The 12,002-nt window shown below is 47.9% G+C and overlaps 1 pseudogene; it reads right to left on the bottom strand.

The window, feature by feature from the left end:
• Positions 1 to 4,407: 4,407 nt before the first annotated feature.
• Positions 4,408 to 11,984, bottom strand: LOC124991520 (von Hippel-Lindau disease tumor suppressor-like; annotated as a pseudogene).
• Between the last annotated feature and the right edge of the window lie 18 nt (positions 11,985 to 12,002).

The following is a 12,002-nucleotide window of genomic DNA, read 5'->3' as shown; positions in this document are numbered from 1 at the left end:
ATGCACAGAGGAGGCAGATGCCCACTGTTATCTGCCCAGGAAGGAGCACAACATGCATCTGTTGCCAGGCCCCGGGGAGTAGGGCAGGAACTTCAGAAATAGGCGAATGGGATCAGGGGAGAACTGGCTTCAGGTCCTGATTTTGTGTCTCTTGGGCCAACCCCCTCCCCTCTTGGGACCTCAGTTTCCTCATCTGTACAATTTCTTAAAGGACAAGGTAGGGTAAGCTCCCCTAAGTGGAACTCAAGGGCCTAGGGCTTGATTGGCCTGATAGAGGGCAGCCAGTCGCAAGCAGACTGACCCTGAAGGCTCCAGGTCATGGCCTCCTGGACCTCTTCTGCTGGATGGACATCCTCACTGGCCACCCCCACAGCCTCAAGATTATATTGCTGCAGCCTGAAGCTTGTGAATATCTTTACAAGTACCTTTTCCTTTGTTCCTCACACACATACTGTGAGATATTCTATTGTACCCATTTTAGCCTCAACTGAGCCTCAGCAAGGGGCCATCACTTGTCTGAGAAACCACAGCTGAAAGGTCACCGAGTCAGGATTTGAACCCAGCTCCTCTGTTTCCAGAGTTTGGGCCCTCTCCATTACTATGTCCCTTCTGTATCTCCGATGTGTGGTACATAATAGGCACTCAATAAGTATGTGTCGAGAATGGAAAAATGAGTAGATCCCCATCTTTGAGCTCCTTTCCCCCCTTCTCCAAAATAAAAAAGGAAAAGTAAGTAAATGATTCAAAAGAAGAACAGGAACTAGGATATCTTGACTACCTACCCTGTGCAGGATGCTTTTAGATATATTACCTTGTTTAAGCCTCCCTCCTACTTGGGAGGCAGAAGTTCCTGCCCCATTTTATAGATGAGGACACTGAGGCTCTGAGAGGTGAAGCAACTCTCTTCAGTTCACACAGCAAGGACCATGAAAGCCAAGATTAACACCCAACCAGCGGAGCTCATGACTCCCTCTTCAGTCAGTTTTCCCCGGGAGTTTGTGTGTCTTGCAACTTGCGACTCTTCAGACTTCAAACTTAAACTTCAAACTCGAAACCTCTTAAAAGAGGCCTGCAGATGTGAAGGAGCTGGACCATCTAAGGAGGTCAGCAATATTAAATATGACTATGGCCCATAGACGGCTGGCAGAGGCTACTCTGACTGCCCTACCAGGGGAGGGACAAGAGGGGAAGGAGGTAATGACATGGAAATGGCCCTCCATCAGCTGAAATGTGACAGCACTGGAGGCCAAATGGCCTCACTTAATTAGCAGGTGGCACTGCCAAGGCGTGTTCTTGTATGTTGGGTGTTAGCATTTCAACATCTGCCACCTGCTTATCTCTTCACCCCGGGGCACCGCCGGGCTCTGCCTTCCCTGAAGACCAAGATGCAGAAGCAACTGGGCTCAAAGACTGGCCCTAGGGCTGCCTCTCAAAGCCTCGGCTTTGTGTTTTGATGATAATAATAATAACCAAAATAATGATAAATGTAGATCTCCTACGGAAAAAGTATAAGAGGGCACTTGCTGAAGAGTGGGTAGCAACAGAAGCAGGACTAGGGGTGATTTTTGTTTTTATTTCTCTCTGGGTGTTTAGTTCTACATGGTCACTGTTACTTGTGCAGTTCTTGTTTTTTGTTTTGTTTTGTTTTTAGAAATAAAAGATCAGCAAGCTGGGTGAGGTGGCACAGCCTGTCATCCCAGCTGCCCAGGAAGCTGAGGCAGGAGGATCTCAAGTTCAAGGTCATGAGATCAAGGAGTTGGCAGAGCTGCATTCTTTGCTGAAGGATCCAAGAGAAAAGAGGCCCCAGCCTTTCCTGACTCCTCTGTGGCTCAGGGTGTGGCCACTTTATCTTCAAAGGTAGGAAGGGAACGTGTCCCCTGGCTCTTCTTCAGTAGCAGGGCTCCTTTGAACACCGCTGGGAACACTTCTCCGCTTTCAAGGATTTCCGTACCCACTGAGATCATTCCGGCTTCCCTCCGCATCTCAAGGTTTTTAATCTTTGTCACATCTGCAAAGTCCCTTCAGTCATGTAAGGCGACATGGGCGTTGCGTTCTGGGGATCAGGAGGCAGATGGCTTTGGAGGTCACTATTCCAGCTGGTTCGTGGCTCCCTTTGGGTTCGGGTCTCTCCGATGTATTGTGTTTCTCACCTGAATGCTGGCTCACATGCTCCCCACGGCATCCAGAGTGACAAGGGGCAGAGAAGGCTCTCTGGGAACAGGTCACAGGCTCCCAGCCCACAGCTCCCCGACGTGGAGACGTCACCCTGAAAGCAACTGTGCAGGAAGACCTGGAGATCTTCAGGTCCGTGCCCAGTACTGCCCAGGTGACACTTCAGCTGGAAGTCGGATGAGCTCCTCAGAATTGGTTCTAACAGGTTTGCTTCTGTCTGCATAGGAAGAGGCTAGACATGGAATTCCATTCCAGAACCTTCTCTGTGGAGCCTACAGGTAACTCCACCTGCCTCCATCTGCTGAAATATATTTATTATTAAAATGACTGATATAATCTAACATTTCTTGGTGTACACATTATTTTTTGAGGTCAGCTTTATGGGAAGAAAGGAGTGTCTGATTAACTCCAGATTGTTTCCGAGCGCTGAACTTCACCTTCCTCATCTACAAAATGGGGATAACAATACTCATTAGTTAACAGCTGTCTTAGCGCAGTGCCAGGCACAGGAGCTGCACGTGGTCATGACAGCTGCTGGCATGATAAATGGCTGCTAAAGAAAGGAGCCTGGAAATCATGAGTTACTTGCTCACCCCTGCTGCTTAGCTAATAGCAGTTCCATCGACCTCCCTGCCCTAGCTGCACCCCAGTTGGGGCGGGGCATCTGCCCTTCTCTACACGGTTCAAGGGTAAATCCTGATTTGTCTGAGCCAGCTGTCGTAGACCCATGCGCCCTTCCGAGTGACAGGATGGGTGTGGGCTTGGAGTGCGTTTCCACTCAGGGATGTCAGAGGGGACATCTGCTGAGGAGATGTTTGCGCTGGATGTTGTCACATCTGCGGGAGACCTATGGTCCTGCTACAGCTGCCATTTCACCAGGAGGAAGCCATCTGGCGTAGCTTTTTGCAGAGCAGAAAGAGGGAAGAATTCAGTACTTGAAGTGATGTCAGAGTTAACTCACCCCAGTGGCCCTCAGCCCAGAGCTTGGGATTCCTTTTTTATGCTAAAATAAAGGATCTTATTGCTCAATCTTTTGCAGGGATTACGGGGGATTGAACTCAGGGTCATTTTACCACTGAGCCACATCCCCAGCCCTTTATATTATTTACCTTGAGACAGAGTCTCACCAAGATGCTGAGGCTCGCCTTGAAATTGCAATCCTCCAGCCTCAGCCTCCTCAGTGGCTAGAATTACAGGTGTGCACCACCATGCCCCAAACCTGTTTAAATCATTTTTGAATCACCAGGAAGCATTCACATTGGTAAACTTTTCTAGAACAGTAATACTCAAAGTGTAATTCTTTTAAAATGGCACACACACACATAAAATTCACCTTTAATCACTTTTAAGTATACAGTGACATCAATTCCCTTCACAATGTTGCGGAACCCTCTCAAAGTGTAATTCTTGAGTGACATACACCATTTCATCAGGGGGAAGTGCTGTGGATTCTTATTTTTTTCCTCTTAAGAACAAATTAATACATTTGGTACATTCACAGGATTCCAAATGAAAAACATATATCACTCATGCTATAGGTTTTCACTCTTCCTTGGACAACACAAAAAAGCACAGTATTCAACCTGTGTGTTTTCACGAGGGGAATGTGAATCTCATTTTGACACAAAAACAGGTTTAAAAGAATACAACCAACCAACACTGAGCTACTGGCGCACGGGGGACTTCTTCACTCCACTAGGTCCCACTTGGCTCCTCCCACAGCTGCACGGGGAACCTCCCCCTTCACGTTTGTTTCCTCACCCACATCTCAACACAAAATTAAACATTTTAGAGGTATGCCACTGAATGAAAACTACTACAACATGCTAAAAAACAAAAGTCCATTTATTTGTTGGAAGTTGAAAGAGGGGACTAAGATTAGGTGACATTTAAAGGGCATTGGTCCGCGGGCAGTGGCGCACACCCATAATCCCAGTAGCTGGGGAGGCTAAGGCAGGAGGATCTCGGGTTCCAAGCCAGCCTCAGCAAAAGCAAAAATGCAAGTATTTTCTCCTGGTGAGTACTTCTCGAAAGAGCCGGTATTAAGTGACACTTGCTGACATGAACCCCTAAGCATCACGGCGCCTCGTGAAGTCAGTCATTGAGCTTTTAGGCAATGGGAGCTTATTTCACTCCCAGGATGAGATATTTTGAAACCCAGAGGAAGGGACCAGTCCTGTGTCTAGATCAAGCCTCCCCAGTGAGATCAAAAGCGGAGATGCAGGCAAGCTAACTTCAATTAAATTCTTCAGCCTCCTCTTGCAATCATTGGTTTTTCAATGCGCTCCTGTGTTCACCGCCCCGGGTCCTTCGGCACATTCGGGTGGTCTTCCAGATCTTCAAGGAGGGACCTACGGGTGTCCAGTCTCCTGTAGTTCTCGGGCTCGACGAGGCTTCGGACAACCTGCGGGCATCGCTCTTTCAGGGTACACACTGGCAGAGTGGCGTTGGCAAAAAAATGGTCCACATTGAGAGAGAGCACGAACGGTTCAGATTGGTTAACCAGCAGCCCATCGGATGCACCCGCATCTCTGAAGAAGCGCAGGTGACCTCGGAGCTGTGGATGCGGCGGCCCGCGCCCGGTGGCACCGTCGGGTAGGGCTGCGGCTCGCCATCGAAGTTGAGCCACCCAGGCGGCACGACGCGCGGGTTGCGGTTGCAGAAGACCTGGGAGAGCTCGCGCGAGTTCACCGGGCGCGGCACCGGCCCCAGCGGCCCTGCCTCCATCTCCTCCTCCCCGGGCTTCACCTCCGCAGCCTGGACGCATCCAGGCGGTGCACGCGGGTGCGGAGTGTGCGTGCGCGTCCCCGGGCCGGCCTGCGCACTTTTTGGATTGGTGTTTTGTTGCTAGGCCTCCACTGGGAATCTAAGTGGGACTCTCACACTTGGTCACTCTTGGCACAGTTTCCAGCTTTCCTCCTCCTGCCGGTCCCTCCAGGTGGCCAACTCCAGTCTTTGCTTGATACCACCACCTCCTGGTGCCCGGTTTCCTAGGGACAGCCGGATACAATCTACTTGTCTAGCCCCTCAGACCCCCTTCTCCGGCACAGACTGCACAGATAATGCCAAAGTCCCCACCTCTCTGGTGTGACCTTGGAAGGCACGTCTGCTTGCTCTAAACCCACCGATTAGAACTGCCCTCAGGAAGCCCTGTATCACCCCTGGGCTCCAGTACAAGTAGTGATCCCCAGGTCCCCTTCGGTTCTTTCTCTGACTCACTGATTAAGCACAGAGATCTGGGGCGCACCTTCCCATTGGCCCTATGGGTCCTGATGCCCACTCCTCTCTGCACCCTTAACTAACAAAAGCTGCTTCTACTTTTTTATGTGTTTGGTTGCACTGTCCCCTCTGTGTCTTACCTGGAAGGCACAACCAAACCTGCCTGTCCTCCCAGGCAGGGCTGTCCTAGAGAGCAACTACCTAGGAGATACAAACAGGACACAGTCGGAATAACCTGCGCAGGAATAAACTGGACACAGGTCAGACAAGAGCCACAAGGGCATTTGCCAGTAGAAGGAAGTTCCCCATGAGAGGTACACCTGGTTACAGGTCGGACACCTCACCCTGGCCCGCCCACCAGGATGAAGCAATGTAATCATCCCTAGGACCGCCCATGCAGGTACCAGGAGGAGGTGGCGTGTCCCCTTCTCCCCTACCCTGTGCTTTTAAGTGACCAAAATACTATTTTCATCTAGAAACTGAAAAAAAAAAAATGTTCAAATATTTGGCCATGGTGTGTCGAACTGCTTCCCAGGATGGCAGCAAGCCCCGTTGGCTGGTGTCGCCTCGGTGTTAATTAGGGAGAGGCGGCAGACGGGCCCGCAGAACAGCCAGGCGGCTTGGCACAGTGGCTCTTCACACCCAGAGGAGTTGGCTCAACAAAGCCCATTTGGCACATTTAATCCTGCTGAAAACCTGGCAGTCAGAGAGGTGATATCACTGGAATCAATTACCCCCGCCATTGCCAGTCCAGGGTAGAAATAACTCAAGAAATCGATTCATAATAACCACACCATTCATCCAGGGCTGCCTGGCTGCCGGTGTGCCAACTGCCCGATTTACCCATGAAAGCGTCCCTCACCCTGAGACCATCGGCATTTTACAGGTGACACAACTGAGGCTCAGACAAGGAAGTGCTGCAGGCTGATGAATAGCTCCCGAAGGCATCAGCTCCGAATCGATGGAACCTCTAAATGTCACTTTATTTGCAGAAGAGGCCTTGGTGCAAGTTGTGATTCAGTTAAGGATCTTGATACAGGGAGATGGTCCTGGATTACCTGGGTGGCCCTAACTGCCATCTGCTACAGTTGATCTGGAATGACCCCCCATGACCCGTGTGCTAAAGGCTTGGTCCCCAGCCTGTAGCACTATTGGGAGGTGGTGGAGCCTTTTGGAGGTGGGGGTCTAGTAGGAGGTCTCCAATCACTGAGACCAGCCCTTGAAAGGAATTTTGGGACCCTGGTCCCTTTTCTCCCTCTCTCTTTCACTTTCTGGCCATGAAATAAGTGGCAAGACCATGCAAGTGTCGGGGTTCCGTTCCCACCATGATGCACCGCCACGGGCCCAAAGCAACAGGACCAAGTAATCACAGATGGGACCTCCAAGATTATAAGCCCAAAAAACATTTTCTCTTTCTCTCTGTTTTTTACAGTACTGAGGATTGAACCCGGGGCCTTGCATGTACTAGGCAAGCTATCTACCCCAACCTCATGCTATGTTCACAATCCTTTTTAAATTTCATTTTGAGACAGGGTCTCACTAAATTACCCCACCTGGCCTTGAATTTAGGAGCCTCCTGCCTCCACCTCCCAAGTATCTGGGAATACATGTGTGTGCCACCAGGTCTGGCTAAACTTTTCTCTTTATAAATCGATTATCTCTGTTATTTGTCATAATGACAGAAAGCTGGTTTAACACACCATCACAAGAGTCCTTATGACAGAGGAGAGAGGGAGACTTCAGATGTACACAAGAAGAGAACTGAGGAAAGATGAAGGTAGAGATGGGAGCGAGGTAGCCGCTAGCCAAGGGACACCTAGAGCCACTAGACGTCGGAAGAGGGAATAGATAAATTCTTCTCCAGACTCTTATAAGAGAAGGTGGTCTAGTACACCTTGATTTTGTCCCAGTGATACTGATTTTGAACTTTTGACCTCAAGAACTATGAGATAATAAATGTTGGTTGTTTTTGACTAAGTGGTAATCATTTGTTACAGCAGCCATAGGAAATACACAGGAAATGACTTGCTCAAGACCACATGGTTAGAAAATAGACATTTTGGACTTTAAACAGAGTAACTATTTATAACTGTTGTCTGCTGTTGTTATTACTAGTATACTGCACACAGAGAGGCTCGGCTTTTAGGATGAAATGTCAAATAGATTGTGAACTTGAACTTGGCCTACTGCATCCATCCCACCAGATGCTGCTGGGGAGAGACAGGATTTGATGATTCAGTTTGGGAAGAGGCTATTAATGCTGGGTGGAGCTGGCTTGGGAAAGTGACGCAACTTTGTAGGTTGAATAACTCACTCCTGGAATGAGTTTCACGGGTCCAGCTGGTCCTGCCAATCAACTTGAGAGAGAGTTTGCAACTCATGGAGAAGTATCATGGCCAAATAATCCAGCAAGATGAAGGGTCTCCTCGATGTCTGGTGGTCCCTTCCCCACAACACTTTATAGTGTTTTTTTCTTTTTAATTTAATCCTCTGTTTTCTTTGTTTCAGAGGGTGAATGGCCATCCTATTCCAGTAAGCCGCAGGTAGGAACTGATAGCTGTGGCTAAAGCCAACTTGCTAAAATGTATGTGGCTCTTTCCTCCCCACTCCTATTTTCCCTTTCTCTCCTTAATAGAAGCCGTTCAAACCAAAAGCTAGTATGTGGGTCCAAGAAAGGTAAGCATCAGCAATGAGGGTGGAGAAAGGAGTCATGCTGATCCAAAGAGAGTTCAGAGACTGAATGAGAGCAGGTGGGCAACAGGGGGCTGGGCGGCAGGAGCCCACCCCAGCATCCGGGCTTCACTGGGGCTTAAAGGGATCCTTGTTGGGGAGGGGGGCGGCAGCAATGATAGGAAATTTTTCCACATCAGGGTTGGTCAATAATTGAGCATATGAAGAACAATGAGAACGCTGAGTTTCTCACTGTTGGAGAGGGATCGACAGCAAGGGAAAGGGAGAAAACCAGAATTAACCCTGTGGAGTTGGATTGGAAACGGATCTATCATCAGAGTGAAAAACCACGGTTTTTGATGTGGATGGATGACCACAGAGACAAATACAGATAAACAGAGATATAAATGTGCATGTGCACACGCATGCGTGTGTGTGTGTGTTGTGTGTGTGTGTGTGTGTGTGTGTGTGTGTGTGTAACTCTGCCCACTGAAAGGACCAGGAGCAGCAATATCCCAGCGCCAATAAGCACACGTAAATCTTGGTTTCTAAATGCCATATGCCACTGAAAGGAGCCAGGCCTTGTTGGAGCAATGACTGCTTTCAGGTTTATGGGGGAAAATCACGAGGCTGGAATATCTTGTGCCAGAGAATAAGGAAGTACTTAAAGAATTATGGGGACATGTTGAATGGACTCAGAAGCCAGCCTGAAGGGATTTTCACAGCCCAACCTGGTATAATTTGAGCACTCAAATAAATCATATCAGTAATGAATTATGGTCATGGAATCACAAGTCTATACCAACATAAATAAATGAATGTAAAGATTCATAAAGGACAAAATACTTAGCAAATCTCACAGTATCTCCCTATGAAATACTTACTGATTTCACAAAGGAAGAGAGTAGCTTGCCTGGTACAGTGGTACACACCTATCATCCCAGTGACTGAGGAGGCTGAGGCAGGAGGATCACAAGCTCGAGGCCAGCCTGGGAAACTTAGTGAGACCCTATCTCAAAAGAAAAAATTAAAAGGACTGGGGATGTGGCCCAGTGGTAAAGCATCCCTGAGCTCAATCCCCAGTTTAAAAAAAGAAAAGAAAGAGAACAGTTTTAGAGTGGAGAAATATGGAAGACACCACCTTATTCAAGTGGCCAATATAAAATCTTCAATATTGAGATTATGTGTCTTCTTTTATGATGCAGGAAAGACACGCCCTCACTCCTGTGCTATTCTGTGAGGCACAGAATCCACAGTCTGCATCTCGCCTAAGATACACAACCTGAATCTAATTAGGAGGAAACATCAGACAAATCCAAACTAAAAGACATTATACAGACTAATTGCCCTGTCCTGTTCAAAAGTGTCAAGGTCACTGGAGTCTAGGAAAGACTGAAGAAGGTTCCAGATTTGAAGGGGACTCAAGAGATGGGACAACTGCAGTAACATGTGATCCTGAATTGGATTGTATGCTATAAAGGACACTATAGGGACAAATGGCAAACTTTGAATAAGGCCTGAAGATTAGATGGTACTAACAGATCAGTGTTAATTTCCCGCATTGATAGACAAGTTGTAACACTGCGAGAGTGTCCTTGTTTGAAGGAAATGCATATGGTGGTGTTGGTATACAACCTGGTTCAAGGGGATAAAGTTATTTATATGGTACTTACAACTTTCCTGCAAGCTTGAGATTGTGGCAAAAGAAAAAGGAAATAATTGTTTTATGTGGCTTACTTAGCGTTTTTTAAAATTTTTGATTTTGTTGCCAACATTTAAAACTCAATGTGATTTTTACCTACAAATCTAGGTTTCAGACTTGAGGAATTTGAAAAGCTAACAACCCAAGATGATGACTGGTAGAATGAATAGTTTCTTTTATATGGGTTGTGGGACCTTCACTTCTCCAAAGTTCCCTTATCCTTAGTGTGTCACAACCCAGTCCGCAACATCCATTTATGTTAACAGCATGGTCCCTGGTACTAGCACAATATCTGGAATAAGTTATGGGAAGGCAAAACTCCATTCCAGAGCAGGCACTTAAAACAAGTGTTGGAGCTGGGTGCCGTGGCACACGCCTGTAATCCCAGCAGCTGGGGAGGCTGAGACAGGAGGATCCAGAGTTCAAAGCCAGCCTCAGCAACAGCGAGGCACTAAGCAACTCAGTGAGACCCTGTCTCTAAATGAAATACAAAATAGGGCTGGGGATGTGGCTCAGTGGTCGAGTGCCCCTGAGTTCAATTCCCGGTACCCCCCACCAAAAAAAAAAAAAAAAGTGTTGGATGGATAAATAGGGAAATGGCTAAACTTCCAAACTACACCACTAACTCAGAGCAAGAAACTATCTCACTACATCAGGTCCAAGGTCTACGTCAGGATGCTTCTTGTATCGGCCATCATTTCTCAATGGCTTGGCTGGATGGAAAAGTTGAGAAATCAGGATGTTGTTAGATGCCAGAGGTCCCTACGTAGGTTGTAATGTCCCTGTGGAATTGATGGAGGCGTCTGAAAGATGGGTGGGGTTCTGGCACTGAGTTGGGGTGCTGGGCAGGCTGATGAGGCTTTGAGGAGATAGTATCACAGGATGCCCAATGTGGTGAAGTTGGGGTGGGGTGGGAACAAGCCAAAGTTGGTGACTTGGGCTCTATCAATGGAAGATCTGACTTGATGGGGCATGTCGAGGCCTGAGTTATGTGCAAGAGATGATGATGGTTTCGTCTTGCCTACCTGGGTCATACCCATGGTTTGGAACAATCTCTTCTCTCATCTCCCCCCCCACCCCCGAAAGAAAAAATTAAAAATATTTAATAAGGTTTGACAGATATTTTTTCTGGCACTAATGATTTCTTGTGACCCTTACCATAACATGCAAACTCTTCACCACTCCCGAGTCCCTATGCACCTCCCTGACCTCAGCTCCTATCACTTACTCATTTCTTGCTTACTCCTCTCCTCTTCCTTCCCCTGACTCCTCTGATCCATTGTACACACCAAGATCTTTTGTCATCCTGGTGTTTGGCCTGGCTACTTCCTACTTCTCCTTCAAGTTTCAGCTCAAATGTCACCTCTTCAGAGCTACTGCCCTTAAGGCCCTACATCCTATCCTAGCCTGTAGCCTTTAGTCATTGGTATTCCACTCTGTTTTGTTTTCTTCACTTGTACTCATGGGTGTCTGAGATTGTCTTATTTATTTGCATGTTGAATTGTATCATGTCCCAACTAGAATGCCAGCTGGGATTTTGCTCTATCTTACACATAGTTGGGGCTGCAATGGTATTTATTCTGGAATGAATAAATTCATCCAACAACTGTGTGTTGGATTCTTGGATAAGATGTGCATTGAGTCTTAGGACATGAACATCTTAGTGGATTGCGGTTGAGATAATTTCTGACCCGGGTTCTAAGAAGCATAGACCCTGGGCTGTTGGATGATCAATGTTAATTTCGGGGGAAAAAGCACCTAGTCAGGTGCTGGTCGAGTTGAGTTATAAACTAGGCTGAGTCCAACAGGTAACATCAGACTTTTGAGATCAGACTGAACTCCGGATTTGGGGGAACGGGAATTTGTTGGGAAGGGGCCGAGGTGGCTTGTGACTTTAGCATCGTCCAACAGATATAAAGTCATTGAAGGTGAAAAATCCAGCAGTCAAGGGTATCCACTGATTATAACTAAAAAGAACCATATAACCCCAGCAGCATCCAACAAGGTCACCAGCCACTGTTTGGAGAACGGGCTCTATTTTGGCAGAAGCAGGAGGTCCTGAGGGGCGCTGGTTGTGGGTTGGAATGTGACCTGGAAAGTGGGTGGATTGCGAGCGAGGCGCGCGGGGATTGAGGGGCCTAGCGGGAGGCACACCTGGGAAGGTCTCACCTGGGCGTGGCTCACCTGGGCGGACCAGGACCCACGAGTCGCGCGCTTCCATGCCGCCTCGCCCCCCGGC

This window comes from Sciurus carolinensis, chromosome 8, assembly GCF_902686445.1.
Source record: "Sciurus carolinensis chromosome 8, mSciCar1.2, whole genome shotgun sequence".
In the NCBI taxonomy this organism is placed as follows: domain Eukaryota; kingdom Metazoa; phylum Chordata; class Mammalia; order Rodentia; family Sciuridae; genus Sciurus; species Sciurus carolinensis.
This window is presented reverse-complemented; position numbering and strand designations above follow the sequence as displayed.